Source organism: Lissotriton helveticus, chromosome 5_1, assembly GCF_964261635.1.
Source record: "Lissotriton helveticus chromosome 5_1, aLisHel1.1, whole genome shotgun sequence".
Lineage (NCBI taxonomy): Eukaryota > Metazoa > Chordata > Amphibia > Caudata > Salamandridae > Lissotriton > Lissotriton helveticus.
The window spans coordinates 1,027,594,585-1,027,613,994 of NC_136065.1; positions in this window are offsets into that span (position 1 = coordinate 1,027,594,585).

The window sequence follows — 19,410 nt, forward strand, 5'->3', positions numbered from 1 at the left end:
TTTGAGACCAATTGTCTTCGAGATTTTGAAGACGAGCATTTGTTTCTGCCATGTAAGGTTTGAGAGTACGAATCTCTTCAAGAAGTAGTTCCATAGATATAGATGTTCAAGAACCAGAAGGGGAAGGAGGGTCTTTCTTGACACGCTTTTCTGTTGTTTAAGTGGATGCAGAGGGCACCTGAGAGGCAGGCTTCAGCGCATTACGTGTGGTAACAGGGTGAGTAGATCTACTTGTAACAGAGGGGGCGGAGTTGAGATCATTTGCTTCCATGTTCTCTTGTAGAACATGGAAAGGATTATAGTCTACTAGAGTAGTAGGGTCGGTAGGAGAGAGTGCGTCACGGGTACCTCGTACTTTCGTCATTAAACCTCACACCAATAATATTCGCTCCTTCAGGAAATACCGTAAAAAATGTACTTATTGCAAAATTGTACTTATAGTATTGAGAATCTTGAAGAAGTATTGGTTGGTGACAGAGGGGAAAGGCAGTGAAAGGCAATATATTGAGCACACCAACGGAAGTGCTGGGATATCAAAATTAGGTGATACCAGCTTGACATGGTACACCAGTGGTGAGCAGAGAAACGGCAATTAAATAATAGCGTCCCAATTAGGTAAAGTGAAACCACTACATGAACAGTCAACAATGTAATGCCCCAAAGCTGCCATATAGCAAGGTATCAGACGAAAGGTTAATGGACCTCCTCCTCAAGAGAAAGACATGAATTTCAGTATTGCCAGTAGGATTCACCATTAATAAAGTAAGGCATATGAGGCTAAGGAAAATATTTCCAGGATTCTAGAAACATATTGGCTGCAACACAAATATAAAAAATGACCAAAAAATTGTCAAAAAGAGAAAAGGGAATATCAGCCAGTCATGAAACAGGGGGAGCGTACCTTTTCCTTGGTGTTAGTGCGACCGCCAAACAAATGAAGTCAAAGACGAGCATTAGCGTCAGACAAACGATAATTAAGATGGCGGCCACAAGCGGAGCTGACTGGAACACAATCCGCGAGCAAAAGAAAGGAAAACACTCACCCCGACAAATTTAAGTACCGCAACATGCAGAGGACAGCTTCATTTCAACTCGCTGTCACTGCGGCACTGTGAAAACATTGAGCGACTGCATCTAAAAAACGCCTCCGTTCGCCGCACCGCCACAGAGCCTCAGGGAGCAGCGGCCATCTTCAAAGGCGCCGAACCCACGCCCCCAATGAAAGATACTATACACAATTAGAAAAAGGACAAAGCTCATTACATTGCATAAAAAGGTATTCTGAACTCCCTGTTTAAGTTCCAGCATCTTTTTGAAAGCTCAACATTCACCTAAGAAGGTTTCTTGTTGCTGAATGGAAGAACTAACTGGGCCTATATGTTAACAGTTAAACAGATTAAGGTCTTTCTGAATTATACAATGAAGGGTTGATTAAGAAGGGTGACAGACAGAGCATTACATATTTTAGTTGTAATCAATGAATAGGCTCTTTCACCATATCTGAAGTTACAGGTTTTGGAAATCTGTAGGAGGTGTTGCTGATTAGATCTGATACTCCTGTAAGACTGATGCCAAGAAGTTGCTTTGCCACAAAATCCAGACAGTGTGAATACATTATGTTAGGTACTATAGTCACAGCTTTGAAAATGACTCTGAGTGGCTTGGGAGCCAGTGTAAAGCTCTACTAGCTTGTATAACCTGGCTAAATCTTTTAAACTATGATATGATGTGCTGCTTTGTTCTAGACCGGCTGCAGTTACGTATTTTTTGGGGCTGCCACAGGGATGCCATAATCCAATCTAGATTGGATGACTGCATTCGCAGTTAGGACCCTAAAATGAGGTTCTATGCAAATAAATATTTGGCATAAATATTTCAAATGAAAAAAGCATGACATTCAGAAACTGACCACGTGAGTCTTGAGACCAAGGTGACATCAACATATACATCCCCACATTAAGGATGGATTTGGGTAGAGTAGGGGAACCCATCTATTGCAGCCAATATAGGTCTAGCAGACTAGTAATGGAGGAGGTTAGCAGAATCTCTGTCTTGTCTGGGTTCAATTTAAGTTGTTTTTCAACATTCACTAGCAAGTGACTGTAAGGCTGTCAAACAAAAGTTTTGTAGACAATCAAAGGCTCGTCTACATGAAAGATCATTTGTGTGTTAGAACTTTGTACCAAGATGGTGAAGCAGATGTGCTTGTTGCCGCAAATAAATGTTGCATAGGAGTGGTGCAAGCACAAAACGTTGTGACATACCAAACTCATTTGGAGTTGAAAAAATCAGTTGGTGTGATTATCCTTTGTTTCCGATTGGATAAAGATTACAGAATTGAGGCAGTCAAGTTAGTGCAATGCCACTGTTGCCTATGTCAGATAGCCTATTTAGTGGAATACCATCATCTATAGCACTGAATGATGCTGAGTGGACCAGGAGCGCCAAGGCTCCTGGGCCGCTGGCATCCATCATCTTACGGAGAACATGAACAACCAAAACTACAACCAGCTCGGTATTCCGGCTAGGGTGGAATCCGGTTTGTTGGCTGGCTAAAAGAGCATTTGTTACAGCATACTTTTGTAGTTGCGAAAACACTATTCTTTCAAGAACATTTGAAAGAAAAGGTAGTAGTGAGATGGGGCAGTAGTTACATAGCACTGTCAAGTCTAAAGAAAGTTGTTTTAACTGGACTCTTAAAATTGCTTCTTTCCAGCATGAAGGAACTCTGCATTAAGCAAGAGAGAGAGAAAGAAAACTCAGTTTCTGTCATGTGTGGAATCATTTGTTGAAAATATTTGGCAGAATAAATATCTACTGGGGAGCCTGATAGATGACTATGAAAAATAACAGTAATGAGAGCAGGCTCTAGGATGGAAAATAATGTATCCAACTTAGGGATTGTTTGTTGAAAGTGAATGGAATTATTGCATGCTCAAGTGGGTTTAGGCAAGACGGATGGCATAGGGTCGTATTTTCAATCCCTTTTTCTAATTTTCATATTTGATCTCTAAAGAAACTAGAAAGATGTTCACATGGGCTTCATTCACCAAGGTAAAATTACACTTTCATGTAAGTTTATGATTTTTGGGTGTTTCACAAAGGGATTTATGCGTAGTGTCTTTATGAGTACTGAGTTTCTGCAGACAAAAAAGCCTATCATTTTATGTTCAGAGACTTCGCACGTGTAAAGGTCCTACTTGTAAATACCTTTGTGAATAGCAAACAATCGTAAACGTTCATGAAAGTTTAAGTTTACCTTTGTGAATAGGGCCCTTAGTGGTGGTAGGAGAGTCATGTCTGGTACACATGAGTCAGGTTCATGGAGTTTATGATTCTAAAAGCTCTTTTGTCATATTAGAAGCAGTAAGAAGCTGATTTGAAAAGAATGTATTTTTACTTCTCTTTTTTATGGTATATTTTTGCTTGTGAAGGTATTACATTTTAACCTTTGGAGCGTAGGCCCTATACCAAGATCTTTTTGCTCATCATAAGTTCTTCAGTGAACAATGGATTTATCTTTTTATGGTAAGATTATTGTTCTTTAAATAGTTGACGTAAGTCATTCAAAGTTAGATTGACTACCACATTATGAGTAGTCTGAAGAACATCAAGTGTCAGTGTAGCAACCTCTACAGGATTCTTCTCAAATTGTGTGCAAATTGAATGGCCAATGATCTTGCTGCGAAAGGCTTTCCATGAATAACCGATGATAATATTGGTCCCTATCTTTGTCACAGGAAGAGAGGGTAATCCAAAACAATGGAATGGAATTGGGAATTGTGGAATGCTCTGCTCAGGCTATTGCAATTGATTCTTCGATCTCTATGTTGTTCGAATATGAAGCAATTAGGTCCAGTAGATATCCAACTAGAGTAAAGGGGAAGAACAAATAGGTTTAAATCAAAGGAATCAAGAGAATCCTTTAAGTCGTTAGTAGGACTAATACGGGTCTCAGGCAAAGGTTAAGGCCACTCAGTGCTATCAAAGGGAAGTCTAAGTTCCTTTAAGATGAATCACTTCATGTTGATGTGGCATGTGAGGAGCAATGGATTAAAAGGAAGACAAATCATGAGCTATTGATCTCTAGGGTTACCACGAGGTATTGTATGTGAGCTGTTCTTTTTTTACCACAAAAGAGAGATAGATTAGGACTACTCATTCGATGCACCTCTCTTCGGGGTGCATATGTGATATTTATAACCCAGTGGGAGCATGTCATCTATTGTGGGATGGCAGTGTAAGATGAGCCATGTTTCAGCTAGTAAGAGAAGCTGCGGGTCAAATTGTTCAATCAAATTATACATTTCCGATCGGTGGGCTCAAGCTGACAGCACATTATATAGCATGGCATTTGGAAATCAAGGGCAACATGTACGTAGGTTTTATTTTGCAAATTTCTGCGATTCGCTATTAGGAAATCACAAACACATGTGTACAAATGTATCCTTGACACATTTAGCAATTCCTAATGGAATCTCAATTGACCTAACTCATTAATATTCATGACAGCAGACCACCATGTCTGTGTTTGCTTTTTTTAAAAAAAAGCAACAATATTTTTAAACGGCACCCGTTTTCCTTAAAAGAAAATTATGCGCGTTTCCCCCCAAAAAAGTTTACGTTTCAGTTTCGTTTTTTAAGAGTAGGCAGTGATCCATGTGACCACTGCGTGCTCCTAAAAAACATTTTCGAAAGCATTCACAAGGGGGAAGGAGTCTCCTGGGATCCCTTCCTGTTTGGGACAGGGTTGCCACCTACTTGAAGTAGGCGGTAAAATGCTAATGATTTGCAACCGCCTTTTGATTACATATTATTTGCACATAGCACTGTGAGTCGCTATTAGGACGGGACACCCTTAACACGCCACTTCCTAATACTCAATCGCTAACCCATTTTGCAATTCTGTAATAGATTACTGAAGTACAAAATAGGATTCTGTATATACAAAAGGCTTTTTTGCAGTCACAAACGGCCCGATTCTGCGAATTGGACTGTTTGTGACATCAAAAAAGCATCCTACATGTGGCCCTAATTATTAACTGGACTGGGAATTCATTTGTTTCAGCACTCGTGGAGGTGGCAGTGAAAGAGATGGTGGTCATTTCTCAGGCCTTCATGGTCAAAAGTAATTTGTTTAAGTAGGCCTGAGTCATGTGATGTGGGGAGTAAGGTCTACATGCTCTGATGTAAAGCTTTGGGTTCATTGCTGGAGTAGTAGTTAAATGTAACTCTACCTTTATTAGAGGCAGGAGACCCTGGGGCGAAACTGGCAGCATGGCTTACAGTGTTCAGGTTTACCTTTTGAGTTTGGCTCTGGTAGTCTTTCAGTGGCCTGTAGTGCCTGTGGTTTTGAAACTAATGTGTAGAGAAATTGTGCTAAAAAATACATTGGTTTACCAACATTTTACTGATAACATCTATTTACCAAGAAAAGTTGTTGCAACGTTATATGGAATTAATGGTTCAATCCTTGAAGCCAAAATCCCAGGTAGAGGCATGAAAAACTTGTAGAGCAGTCCATACAAGTATGTGCTGACATCACTTTAAAATAAATAGTGATGTTTTTATAATTTCATATTATTTGTTCTGTATTAGTCAATATGATGTTTTGGTGTGTTTAAACTTTATAAACTGATTTAAAAGGTCTCCTCAGGACTGTTGGAGAGTACATTGCTGTTTATTGGGGAGAAAGCTGTTAAAACCCCTGGGTGAAAGCAGTAATCTGTACATTTGTGAATAGAAGACAACATTCAGAATTCAGCAGGGGATCTCTGGTGTGAATCGCTCATGGTTTTCTCAAAAAAATGTTCAATTTAAATACAAAGATTAAGTTGGAAAAAATAGAAATAAGTGACAATGTGTTCATCTATATTTTTGTATCATTGGCTGATCTACAAAATGTACATATAAATATCTATGTCAGACTCATCTAGTCGCAAGGAAGTGATGGTTGGTTGTCCAAAAACACTCTAAACATAAAGTCATCAATCAAGTTGTAGTTTATAATTTTTCAGTGTGTACTGACCATGCACTAATTCATAAGGTAAAGTCTTCTGAATAAAAAATGGGTATTTAAGGAAAGCTATGTATGTTTTAAATGTGCCAAAGAATCTAAGTTTAGGAGTGATTGTTCCTATGACTCTGATTTGCTTTGAGTTACCCATAACATGGCGACATCAAGATTTTTCCATTGAATCTCAATCTTTCTGGAGATGTAGGTAGCTGCGGTATTGGACCCAGGGTTGGGCGACATAGAGGGATACCTATAGACCCTCGAGATTACTGAAAAGTAGGCACCTTGAAGGGTCCAGTGTGGTATGGCTTGTATGGATCCCACTACATTTTCTGACCCAAAAAGGCCTGCAAACAGCAAACTTCGGCTATAATTGTAGAATGTTTTTCATTTTTGTGGGGAAAAGTTCATAAATCTGTGGGGATCAACAAAGGTCCTACCACCCAGCATTCTTACTCTTCTCCCGTTAGAATGGGTACCCCACTTCGGTAGGTTGACCTATTACTGGTGAGAGTAAGCTCTGGAGATATGGGTAGCTGTTGTACTTGGGGATAAGTTCAGGTAGCACCCAGAGAATCCTTCCAACACCAGACACTTCGGAAAGGTCGATACCTTGGGGAGTCCAGGGTGGTGTGGCTTCCCCCTACTTTTTCTTAACCAAATTGCCATTGAAATATCAAACTTTTTCTAAAATCACTGAATTTTCTCACATTTCTGTGAGGGAAAAATACCTACATCTCTCGGTATCAACAAAAGTTCTGCCAATCAGCGTTCCCACACTTCTAGATATGAAAACGTTACCCCACCTGTGTGGGTGGGCCTTCCATCGGCGGCTTACAAGCCAACAAAACGCAACACTAAAACGTATACATTTTTCCACTGAATTTCAATCTTTTGGGCGATGCAGGTAGCAACAGTATTTGGAGCCAGGGTTAGTCGTAACCAAGGGAAAACTATGAACCCTGGGCAGTCCATGGTGGTGTGGCTAGTGTGTATCCCACAGCTTTTTCTTACTCAGAATGCCCTGCAAATATCAAACATTTGTTAAAATCACAGACCTTACTTATATTTTTGTGAGAAAAGGTTCAGAATCTGCAGAAATTGGTAAAACTCTTGCCAACCAGCCTTTCCACACTTTGGGCCAGATGTATGACCGTTTTCTGCAATCACAAATGGGCAATCGTCCCGTTTGTGACAGCAAAATAGGTCTGCCCTATGTACAAACCCTATTTTGCGAGTCAGTAACTTATTACCAACTCGCAAAATTGGGTTTGCAACTCCATATTAGGAAGGGGGCGTACCAAGGGTGTCCCTTCCTAATAGCGAGTCATACTTCCACGTAAACACATGTTTTGCAACCGCAATTGTGGCTGTAAAACACTCGCAGTTTACCACCCATTTCCAAAGGGTGGTAAGCCCCTAGCAAACGGCAAGGGGTCCTTAAAAAATGAAACAGAAACTTTCATTTTTCTTTTTTAAATGCATCCCATTTTCCTTTAAGAGAAATGTGCGGCATTTAAAAAAAAAACGCTTTATTTTAAAAGCAGTCACAGACATGGTGGTCTGCTGACCCCAGAGGGCAACCATCCCTGGGAGTGCTAGCCATTTCCAATGGGGTTGCACATTGCACCTGCCTCATGAATATTAATGAGGCAGGCAATTTGCGACCCCATTGGGAATCGTAAACAGTAACTAAGACACTGCTGTAAAGTCTGTTTTGCATGTCGCAAATTGCGAGTCCCAAACCTAATCAATTTGCAAGTCGCAAATTGGATGGGTTGACATCTGGCCTGGAAATGGATGTATGACATCACAATGCATACTTTCACAACGCATGCCATTACGACGCAACTTTTACAACGCATACCATTACAACGCATAGTGCTTTGGGGCGCTGGATAGTGAATAGTTTAATTCACTATTCCAACTCCAGTCCCCGTGGATAGTAGGGAAGGTGTTGGATAGTAAATTAAAACTATTCCCTATCCTAGAGCGCCCCCCAGCGCAATGCGTTGTAATGGTTTGCGTTGTAAAAGTTGCGTCGCAATGGCACTGCGTAGTAAAAGTTGCGTTGTAAAGGTTGTCTCCCCTGAAAACAGTATACCCCACTTGTGTGTGTGGCATTTTGCTCGGGACAGGAATTGTCAAAATGTAGACTGTGTGAAGCCAATGTAGTGTCAATGTGGCCTTTAAATGATTACTGCTTTAGTCCTTTCCGATGAGATTCATACTGACATAACGGGCCAGCGTTTTTTGACAGGAGAAGTGTTGGAACGTAGGTTGGTAAGCCTTTGATCATTTTGTTGAAGTTTGAAATGCATTCTGGGCAGAAGATGTGCTGCTATACAAATAAGCATTAACATCCTGTTTTCTCCTGGGTTGCTAGGCTTCAGAAATGCCTATGGTTGGTAGGGTTCCCGGTGTGCCGGCTTACTCAGAGGCCGAATGCTGCAGTCATTCTCCAGAGCAAGTGAGAGGAAATTGGGATTTTTTGCGTGTAGGGTTGACATTTTAGCAGGCAGAGAAGCGGTAAACCTCACATCTGGCTCCTCCTGGTGGCAGAAATACTGTCTGGCGGCTGGGGGGTGGGGACCATAGCCAAGACAGTCCATCACCGTACCCTATTCCTATTCTCCTTTTTTTCCATGGCAATCTGGGGGCTTTATGCCTCCATGAGTTGACAGATTACAGTGTTTCCTGCCCAGGGAGTGGGGGGGGAGGCATAAAGTCCACCAGCCCATCAAAAAGAAAATAAAGCGAACATTGAAGGTGGAGCAGGGCTTGTTAACCCTGGCACTGGACTGCAGTCCCCACCGCTGGCACCAGACAATCTTTCTGTTCCCTTTAGGGTAGAATTTGACTGTCTCTTATTGTTCTGCCCCAGGGGCAAAAAGACTACTAGAAAATAGGGGCTAATCTGCCCTGGGGTACCAGATATCCTTTTTGCCAGCCAGGGGAGCCAGAATTGGGGGTTTCAACCTCTCTCTGCTGTTCTCTTGCATGCCTTGGGGATAGCTTCTGCACTAAGTTCTAGGCCTAAGAGGGGGCAGAACGGAAGCATTTTGCCATACAAGCGAAGAAACACCCCCTTGAGACTGCACCCGTGAAAGATGTGCTCCAGCATCTTTCATATTGTAAAAGAGGCTGTGTAACATGTTAATTCCAAGGTAAAATAATGTGATTTTGATTCATACGTATGTTCTTTGTTCATGTAATTCACATGCTCATTGTATACTTGCCTTTCAAGAGTCTTTATTGTGATACTTAATTCCTGTATGTATTTTAAACTGGCTAAAGTTTTCCATTAAGCTATGCTTCATTGTCATATCCATTTTCCTGTTTTTTTTCCTGCTGGAGCTTTTGGAGCGGAAATTAAGGTCGGCTGCCAGGCCCCAACCCATTTTGTTTAAAATCTATACCTGGTATATAGTGGTCTCCCTGCCCCCCACTCCCTAAGAGGGCCGTTTGTGGATAAAGCTGCCAAATCTCACCTGCAGGATGGGCAGAAAGACTGTTGGGAGGTACAGCCCAATGCCAAGATGAGCCAGGCCGACCTCCACCCGTTATTCTGCTAAAACATTTATCTATGGAGCCTGCTGCGCTATTTGCACCCACTTTGGGGGGCGCAGATTGGCAGTAAATCCCCATATACCTCCCAAATGGGCAGAATAACTGTTTGTCCGTTGTGGGTGGAGGTAGGGAACTATGCCAGGACAGACCGGACCCCATACCTTTAAATTCACACCTAACAAAAAATAAAAAAACATCTCGGGCTGTGAGGGAAGTTTTTCCTTCGAAGCTCGAATTTGGTGCTCTAAAAGGAAATCCCACCTTTATTTGGAGGATGTGATGTTTACTTTCTCCACACTGGAGAAGTAGTGAGGTGAAGGTCAACATCAGGTCCTCCACACTAAAGGGGTTAAGAGAGTACTGTTCCCAGTCAGTCCAGTAGTTTCTGGTGTTTTAGGTGCGCATTCATGCCATTTCGGTGAATAATTTGCTTTTCATAAATGACAGTACCGCTAATATTAACCATATATTTGGGAAAATACTTTCCTTTCCATGTCTGCCACTGCTTTAATTCACATGCCGTGGGAGACAACGGAATAGTGCTTTTTTATTTCTGTAATCGTCCGCGGAAATAATATGGTTATTCTTTTACATCGTTAACTTTACCATTTGTTGTATTTCCATGAGTCACATTGTAAATAAAAAAGGAAGTAGTTTTTCTTCCTGGATCGTCCAATGTTGAGCTGGTAGGACAGCTCTAGAGAGAGGAAAGCAAGGCCCGACCACCAGACCTGCACTTTCTGCACACTCCCCCTCCTGAAAAAATACGTGGACTAGAACATTTTTTTCAACAATTTAAGCACTTCCTATTACTTTGGCTGAGGTGACATAGATGGCCAGCACCCACACTCTGAACATTGTTCCAGCACCACTGATGATAAACCATTTATTTTTCAAGTACGAAAAACAAATGAATATGTACACTACCTGATTAACAATATCCTATATTTCATGCCTTAGTATTATATTCAAAGCCCACTTCACTTCTTTAAATTCTTCATAACACCAAGTACTTATTTACCATCAGTAAGTAAACTTCGCTGCCAAAATAAACTGATCGGACTATACAGAAAGCGCAACATCATTCTCAAGATGGTGAAACTTTTTAACATGAAGACAAAGGCAGACATGGCGGTTTAGTTAGCGCTTGTTAATCTGAACTCTTTTAAAGGAGTAGTGGGCTTTCAAAGGTCATACAAATTATTGACATCTGATTGTCTTTACTGTCTTTTCCATGTCATCTTTATTGGGGCTGTTGGCTTGTTTACTGCAGGAAATATTTCCTTGGCCTTTGAAACGTGAGGAAGCCACAAGGAACAATGTGCAGCATTCCAATAATTTAGCTGTTTTATACAAACAAATATACAAATGTCTTTGGGGGCCTTAACTCATATGTTTCTTTTCTAGTTTTGAAAACATAACAAGTATGCATTAAACTAGCAATGTGAAACTTTATTAAATTACACACTCCATAATAATCTTCGTACAAGCATTTTTTCCAGCTGCACAGATTCATCACTTTTATCAGGGAATCAAAATGAATACATTCCAAGAAAAAATACCTTGATAAAAGAAGGATGGTTTGATTACGAGCACAAAACTATGAATTAGTAACAGTGAGAAAACTATACTTCAGAAGCACCCACTCTTTGATGGAGGATGATTTATAAAAAGATGATTTACGTTTAGAAGTGTACTTTCATTGCTATTACATTTATACAAGGTTTTGCTGCCAATATTTGGGATCTGAATCACTGCTATCTTGTACATGGAAGAATTCAGGTGCATAGGTATATCGATGAGAAGGAGAGCCTATTTGCGTTAGGGTGTAGTGTTTTGAGGTTCTGAAAAAGCGCTCAATTTACACCCTTGTGGGGATTTAAATGCATAATATGTGACTTGGATTCTAGGTACAAGTATATAGAGGCACTTCAGGAAATAATGATAGTGTTTGGACACTAGTGAGGAGGCTTTTGATGGCTGAGTGCAGTGATGAAACGATGGGTTAACGTATCTCTACAGGTATAGTGCTTGAGAATCGAAGACATGCTCCTGTCTTTGCGTAGGGACTGCTAATTCAATCTGTATAATAATAGAAGCATTCATTTGCCGATTAATATGTCACGTAAATATCACAGGTATATTTTCTAAAAAGATTTGTAGAATACAGAAAATAAGTAACATTGTGCGATTCAAGTCAAAACAGAAACTTTTATTGTAGAATTTATATTTGTTGCAAGATAAAAGCCACATTTAAAGGTATTCATCTTCTAAATTCCAGCATGTATATTTTGGAGATGCTGCAGAACCCCTTGCACCCCTTCTTCCTTCGCCTTTGGAATGGTGCTTTCAATGTGAGTAAGCCCACTCTATATATAGAAAATCTGCATATTCTGTTTTACAACAAGAATAAGCATTTGGTCTATCGTGGTAGATTCTGTGTCTGCACCCAAGTGTGAGGTACGTTTGGCATAAGTAACTGAATTTGATATATTTGAAGCAAGCTTGTCTGGACACTATGAAGACAAACCCTTTTACTCTTTTCCAGTCATTGTTGGAAAGTCTTGTATATAAGCTACTTTCCTTTTGAGACTTGACATCGTCTAGTATTTTGGAATTATTCCCACTATAGCCCTTGTTCCTGTATAATGATGGTCTTCCGGTCCAACACTAAATCTAGGGGCTGATTACAATGTTGGTCGTAAAGGCTCTGAATGGCATTGGGTTCATCGGAATCCGATTGAACCCGTTTTTCTGACCGAATTGGAAAGCCTTTCCACTGACCGATTACGGTAGTAAGAAACCGTTCTGACTTTCCGTCTCGGTTCCGAACAGCATTCGGGGTAACCAAGTAGTTCGGAGCCAACTCCTACAGGTCTATGGACCATGTTTCTGACCAACATATTACGAGGTACGATTCGGACAGCCATTTCAAACCAATTGCTCCAACAGTAATCAGCTGTCAGAATCTGACTTTGGTGGCCTGTAGTGGGCCCCCTTCACCCGGAGCCTTCTGAATGGGGCCTGTGGGGTACCCATGAGACCCCTCTTCAATACCATGCACAGTGTGGCAGGCACCATGGGGTGCCCGCCACAGGGTAACCAAGTTTCCCTACCGACCCCTTTCTTCAATTGGAGCCTGTGCAGTTGGTCAGAACACAGGTTCCCATTGAAGTCAATGGGAGTCCGACCGAACGGTGTTCGAACACATCATAATCGGTCGGTCGAACTCCCCGAATCGCGATTCAGTCATAAACCATTCTGAGACCGAGTTGGTCAGAATGCTTTCTGACCAACATCGCAATGAGGCCCTAAGTGTCTGTATTGTATGATGAGTGTGAGGGGGGATCTCATCTGATTTGCAGCCCCACCTACGTCTAGTTATAGACATAAGTCAATACTGATTTAGAAACTGTACAGCTGTTGCGGGCTATGCCTGTTGTATATCAGCATTTAATATGAGCGTCTCTGATATGAAGACGGGAGATATACTACTAATGCCTGTCATTTCAGTATCAGTGACGCGTTATCCTTCCAGTCTTATCAAACTCAGAAAAGCACAAGAGTCAGGCGTTCTTGGCTCCCCCATCTGTCTTGCAACCATCTGCATTTTGTGTAGCTAAATAATAATATTCTATATCTGGAATTCAAAAATCACCCTCTTCCATGGGTAGCATCTTTTTTTCAAAGGACACTCTTCCTGTCAGGCCACCATATTATCTCAGAGAACAGGGTGATTATCTCCCTAAAACGTTTATGGAGCAGTAATATTTGCAATCTAATAAAGGAGACAATGAAGGGCAGTCATTTTCGTCAAAGCTACTCTACCCATTAGAGCAGATGTTAGGGTGTAACTTGGTAGAGTGGATGTAGGCCCGCCTAAATGGGAGAACACATGAGTCAAGGCCAGACTGGCCATAACAGGAACCAGGCAGGTTCCCTGTGGGCAGTATGGGTGGGGGATGGTTTTTCAGCAGTACTGCAAAATCGCCCCCCTGTAGCAAAAGCGGCAGTTGTGCCCTAGACCCTGCACCGGCCCCCCAGGCCCAGATCTTCTCAGTAGCACCCCAGCTGCCACACCCCTCCCCCTCCCAGGACCGATCGAGCAGAGGTCCCAGGGCTGGTTTCTGTTCCCGTGACAAGAGTCTTGGTAAACTGGATACAGCAATGGGAAGCCCACAAATAGTAATGTCCTCCTGTGTGATCCACATGTGATAAGTTTTGTCTTTCCAGCATTCAGTTTCATATGCATTTGGATCATGCAGTCAAGGATGGTGGAGAGGCAAGATGTGTGTGACACGCATTGTGTATCCTAATGTTTCAGCACAATCTGTGTGCCATCTTCATAGTCCACAGTGAGCAAGTCACCCATGTCTGGGCATACCGGTTGCACCTGTGATGTTGCAATGGGGGACAGTGTATGACAGAATATTGTGAACAACAATATCAACTGTTATAAAAATTGTGTTAAAATTACCAAAATATTGTGTTTCTATAATTATAATGTAAATTAGAAAAATATTCTGACAAAAATAATATGGAAGAGAAAGTCGCTGAAAAAACCCAATAATATTGTTTTGTTTCTTAAATTATAAGTAATGTTTTAATAATATGAAGTCAGTAAAAGATCATTTAAAATAAACACTCTTGATAACATATTATTATATATATACTTACAAAACTTCAATAATTTGCTTGTTTAAAAACATTAAATGTAAAATATTTACAATAATATAAAAGTAAAAATGAATAAACAAATATATAATGGAAACTTATATAAACCATATTAGAATTATTATATTTAACAATTAAAATAGGTTTACAGCAATAAATTCAATATAAAAAATTAAACATTAAAAAACAAACAGTGATAGCGACAGTAATTAATGTAAAAATCTGAATAGTATTATTTTCCTGATCCTAAAGGAGCTGGGCCTGAGACAATGCCCTCCTGCATTGCTTGTGCTGCAGCACCTGGACAATGTACACAGAGTCTGGAGGATAGGCATGTTTTTTTTAAAAAGTACTTAGCCACAGGAAAACTATCATTTTATAATCATGGAAACTACTATGATTGTTTGTAAAGTTAAACTTTTGAAATCAATAAAATTATGTTTAAAAAAAAGATTATATGTAAAGTTGAGATTGTAATGTAATTATGCACTGTTTATAATATTTTATAGTTTTATTGAATGAATTGTTTATATGTACTTTTTATGATTGTCTCAAAAAGCAATCGAATAAAGTCTCTTTGAATTGAATTGAATTGAATATTATTACACATGCCTAAAATGATATTTTGCATCCCCACGCCAATTTAAAGAGCAGTAGGAAAAGAGTTGGACTTTGGAGAGGTTACATTTACTATTCCCACTGTAATTAAAGCAATATTAAGGAGAGTGTTAGATTTCAGAGGGTTTAGTGTTACTATTCCCTCTCTAATATAAACAGCAGGGAAGGTGTTGAACTTTGGAGAGGTTAGATTTATTAGTCCCACTCCAATCAGTAGCAGCAGTGTTGGACGTGAAACAGGTTACATCCATCATTCCAACACATATTCACTTTTTATAACAAATTTGAATATGAAGCAAAAGGTGAATAATACATAGTTACATTGAAATATAAATACACTATAAATTACAAACTAACACTTTCATTTTAAAAATCTCAAACATCTTAAAAAAATTAAATACTTTTATGTGAAAATTACTTCTCTTGTTAATATGGAAAAACGCCTTAATAAAGAAAAATCACATCTCAATAAAACAATAATAACATTAAATTACTACTTAATAAAACAACAAATTCAATTAAATAGAATTATACATATCAAATACATTTTAGAAAAATTATTATTCAATACACTTATCAATCATTAATAATTCATTCAATTAAAAAGTAGTTACCATCCTAATAATGAATTACTTTAGTATAGTTCATGATAATATTAACATTTAATGACCTTAAAATGTATTTAAAAATAGAAATGATTTAACTTCCCACCCTATTTCCCTACACACTCATTAATCCACTACTAAAATCTAAATGACTAAATAAATATTTAAGAAAAATACATTAAAGATCATTATTTATTCGTATTACTCTGTTGTTAATTAAAACAAAAAAATAATATTAATCCAATAAATATTTACATTTACATTACATTAATCAATCAATCTTTTAATCTTTATTCGATTATATATCAAAATCATAAAAGATAAAAACATATACATAAAAGCCACATTAAAACCTTAAAAAACCTTATTAGACATGATACAGTACAATTCATTCCGAAAAACAATGTGTGAGCATTTAGGAACCTTGTAAATTTAGCAACCCAGCCTAACCTAAGCAACATCATGTACTAAGCACACATTATTTTATTCCAGTGTTAGGCACCTATTAAATAACCAGTGGCAGTTTAGTACATTAACAAATTAATAAACCTTAAATATATATTTGTATTTTTGACACACAGACAAGAAACTTGTGCGGCAGGGGTTTTGTGCTTGCAGCAGGTTGGGCACATGGCCTGGTGGTACACAAGGCGACCAAGCCGCACTGCGCACGGTCGAAGGCCATGGGCAGCAAGGCATTGAAAATGTAGTTCACCATGAAAAAATAATGAAAATTAGTGAACAAAATACAGTTAAAAACTAAGTTATAGTTGTGGCTCTATCACTTAAAACCAGTGGCATTCACCAATTAATGTTATTAAAAGATACATAGCACATGCCAAAACACGGCACGTCCAACATGCTCAAAAATATCAATTTAACAACAGCCTGAGAACATAAAAACAGTTATCAGAGGAACAACATGGCTGGTGCTGTGAGTAATGGCACTTGTGTGTTTGCATAAGTGGTGAATTTTCCCATCGCTTACTCTTGCTAAAAAATCAGCTGTTACAGAATAAGCACTAACTTGACTTGGTTTTGACTGTGCTGGATCCTGCTAGAACGAAGTTCTTTCACCCACCTTCTTTTGTCTACACTTGTTCACAAATATGTGTTAGACATCAACACACAAAAGGGTGAAATATGATGGGATAAGAGTGACAAGAGATGTGTTGCCTTCATTGATTGATTGTTCTATATTCCACAAGTAGTCAGTCTGAAGTTATACTATATGTCTGTGCTCTCACTAAAGCAATAATGAAAATAAGCATCACAATGAATTATATTAACATTCTCAGTTATTTTATGAAGAGAATTCTATCATTGATGCCGTCTGAAGTAGGCTTTCTTCCCTAAGTAGCCAAGTAGGACTTTTGATCATTTGTTATTTTTTCAGAGAGAATTCAAAATAACAAGTGAGTGGCTAATTTCAATGGTTTAATATTGTACCCACATTTTATCTTAGTTTATACTAAAAATCAGTTATCTGCACAGACTCGAGAATCCTCTAACTTGTAGTGTTTGAAACACCAAAAGCTGAAATTGAACCTTGTCAAATATTTCTAGCAATAAATAAATTTGTTAGTAACAATTGATGGAAACTAAACAAGATATATGTGTAGCACGTTTTTCAGAAACAATTCCACAATCTTTTGTTGACTATCACAAATTAGGAGACAATGTAGTTCAGTGAAAATTCCAATATACAACTGCCGTTAGTATGGGAAAATAGTTTGCTTTTGAATCCCAGGCAGGGATCTCAACAGTTGCCTACGTTCAGAAAGAAAAAAGCATTTTATACACAATATCAAAGGTCTAGATTTCCATCCGTATCTGCGGAATTGGCATGACGAATGCTGAGTTGATTTCAGAGAAGTCTTCAAGACACATGAAGATTCAGAAATTTGGAATTTAGAAAAATGTCAAGCATCATGCTGCCGCCGTTGGAATACTTCCTTACCGTGCTCCCGCTCATGGTGTTGAACTAGCCCCTTATCGAGGATGACTGCAGGTGCCTTAATACCAGAACATCCTGAAGGATTACTGCGAGGCTGCTGCAATTTCCATAAAGTCAACATAGTTGATAGAATTATCCAATTTGTAACAGATTCAATCAGGACATACACATGGGAGGGAGTAAAAATGTTCCTTGACATTGATGTCGTTGTTAAAATAGAACTGCTGAAAAGACCATGGCACTACACTATTCCCAAAAACCTCAACAAAGGTTTAGGTTTAGCAGGAAATCTCTCAGGGAACTGGCAAACCAAATGTGGAGTGTGGACATTTCCCTTGATTTCTGTTGGACTTGGCCCTTTATGCAGGTTCATCCTTGAACTTTTTGCCTTCCTCAAAGCCTTTTTTCATACATGGTGTTGGTGGTTCTAGGACTCTGGGCACTTTAGCACTGCTGTCCAGTGTAAAGTGCGTGTGCTCTCTGTGGTAAACATGGTAAGATTGATCTACACCAGTTTGCCATATTTAATTTACCTGTCAGTCCCATGTAAAGTGGTATCTCAGATACCGAGGGCCAGTAAATTAAATGCTACTGGTGGGCTTGCAGTGCTGATTGTGCCACCCTCCAAAGTAGCCTTTCAAACCTATCTCAGGTCTCTGTCATTTCAGGGCCTGTGCGCGCAGTGTTAATGCCGCGGTGACGTGGCACCTAAAGTGTGTGCCACGCCTGTGACCCTCCCTTTTACTACATGTCAGTCACCCCTAAGGTAGGCCCTAGCTAGCCCAATGGACAGGGTACATTGTAGGTAGAAGGTAGGACATGTACCTTAAGTGTGTGACATGTCCTGGTAGTGACAAACAGCCATTTTGGTTTTTCACTGCTGTGAGGCTGCCCTCGAATAGCACTGGGGATTCCCTAATAAGTGTTTCTATGGTAATTCCTGATATGAGAGGAGCAGCGTGGTCAAGCTTGGTATGGTTGGAATAGGAATAATAAATGCTGCAAAATGGTTTGTGCAGATTTATTATTACTATTTTAGAAATGCCACTTTTAGAAGTTGGCATTTCTGTGGGCTAAGTGTCTGCCTGCCTGATGTGTATTGCAAGTCTGGCACTGGAGTGACAGGGACTGGTGAGGTGTTGTGTGTCTCAAAGGAGGGTAGGGTGAGTCAGCACTTGGCTGAATTGGGGATCTGCATCTGGAGTAGTGGGAGGAGTACTCCCCTGACCCTGAATAGGTCTGTGCCTGCCTGAGTGAATGCTGGCTCTGCCCCCCTGTGGTGGTCTGATGACCGAGGGCCCACCTGACAAAGGGGAAGAGGAGCCCTGTAAACAGAGTGCTCCAAAACCCCCCAGAACCAACTGAGGCTGGTACCCCCAAGCCCTGTATTTGGGGCATTGTGGAACCAAGAGGAGGCACCGGGAGAGCCCCGGAGGAGGGGGCTCACGGGGCATGTTGTAGTGAAGTCACGGAGTGGGGTTTCAAACGCACAGTGGTGCCAAGTGGTGGACACAGCCGCACTGCGAAAGAGCGGGCAACTGCAACGAAGGGGGCATTTTTTTGAGCTAGAGGAGCCCCGGGACTTCTGGGTGCCGGTTTCTCCAGCTGCACCGCGAGAGCACGAGCAGCTGCACCGAGGGGACATTATTTTTTTCATGATGAGCAGGTGGTGAGTTTCACCCCATGCCCCCAGCGCATTGGGCACAGTGAGTTTGCTGCTTTTGGCAGCCAGAGGGCCACTTGGAGGGCCCTAGAGTTATGCCCTGACATTTTGGACAAATGGCATTTGAGCCCCGGAGAAGGCCAGTTGGCCTGGGGTCAGTATGGTGATATTGGTAGAGTGCCAGGCTCTACAAAACTGCATATGTGTTTATGCCCAATAAGATGGTTGCCAAATGTGATTTTTGCCCATGGTCTTTATGCATACTGTGTTTATGCTAATTTGATGCCTACAGAGAGTGCTTATAAAG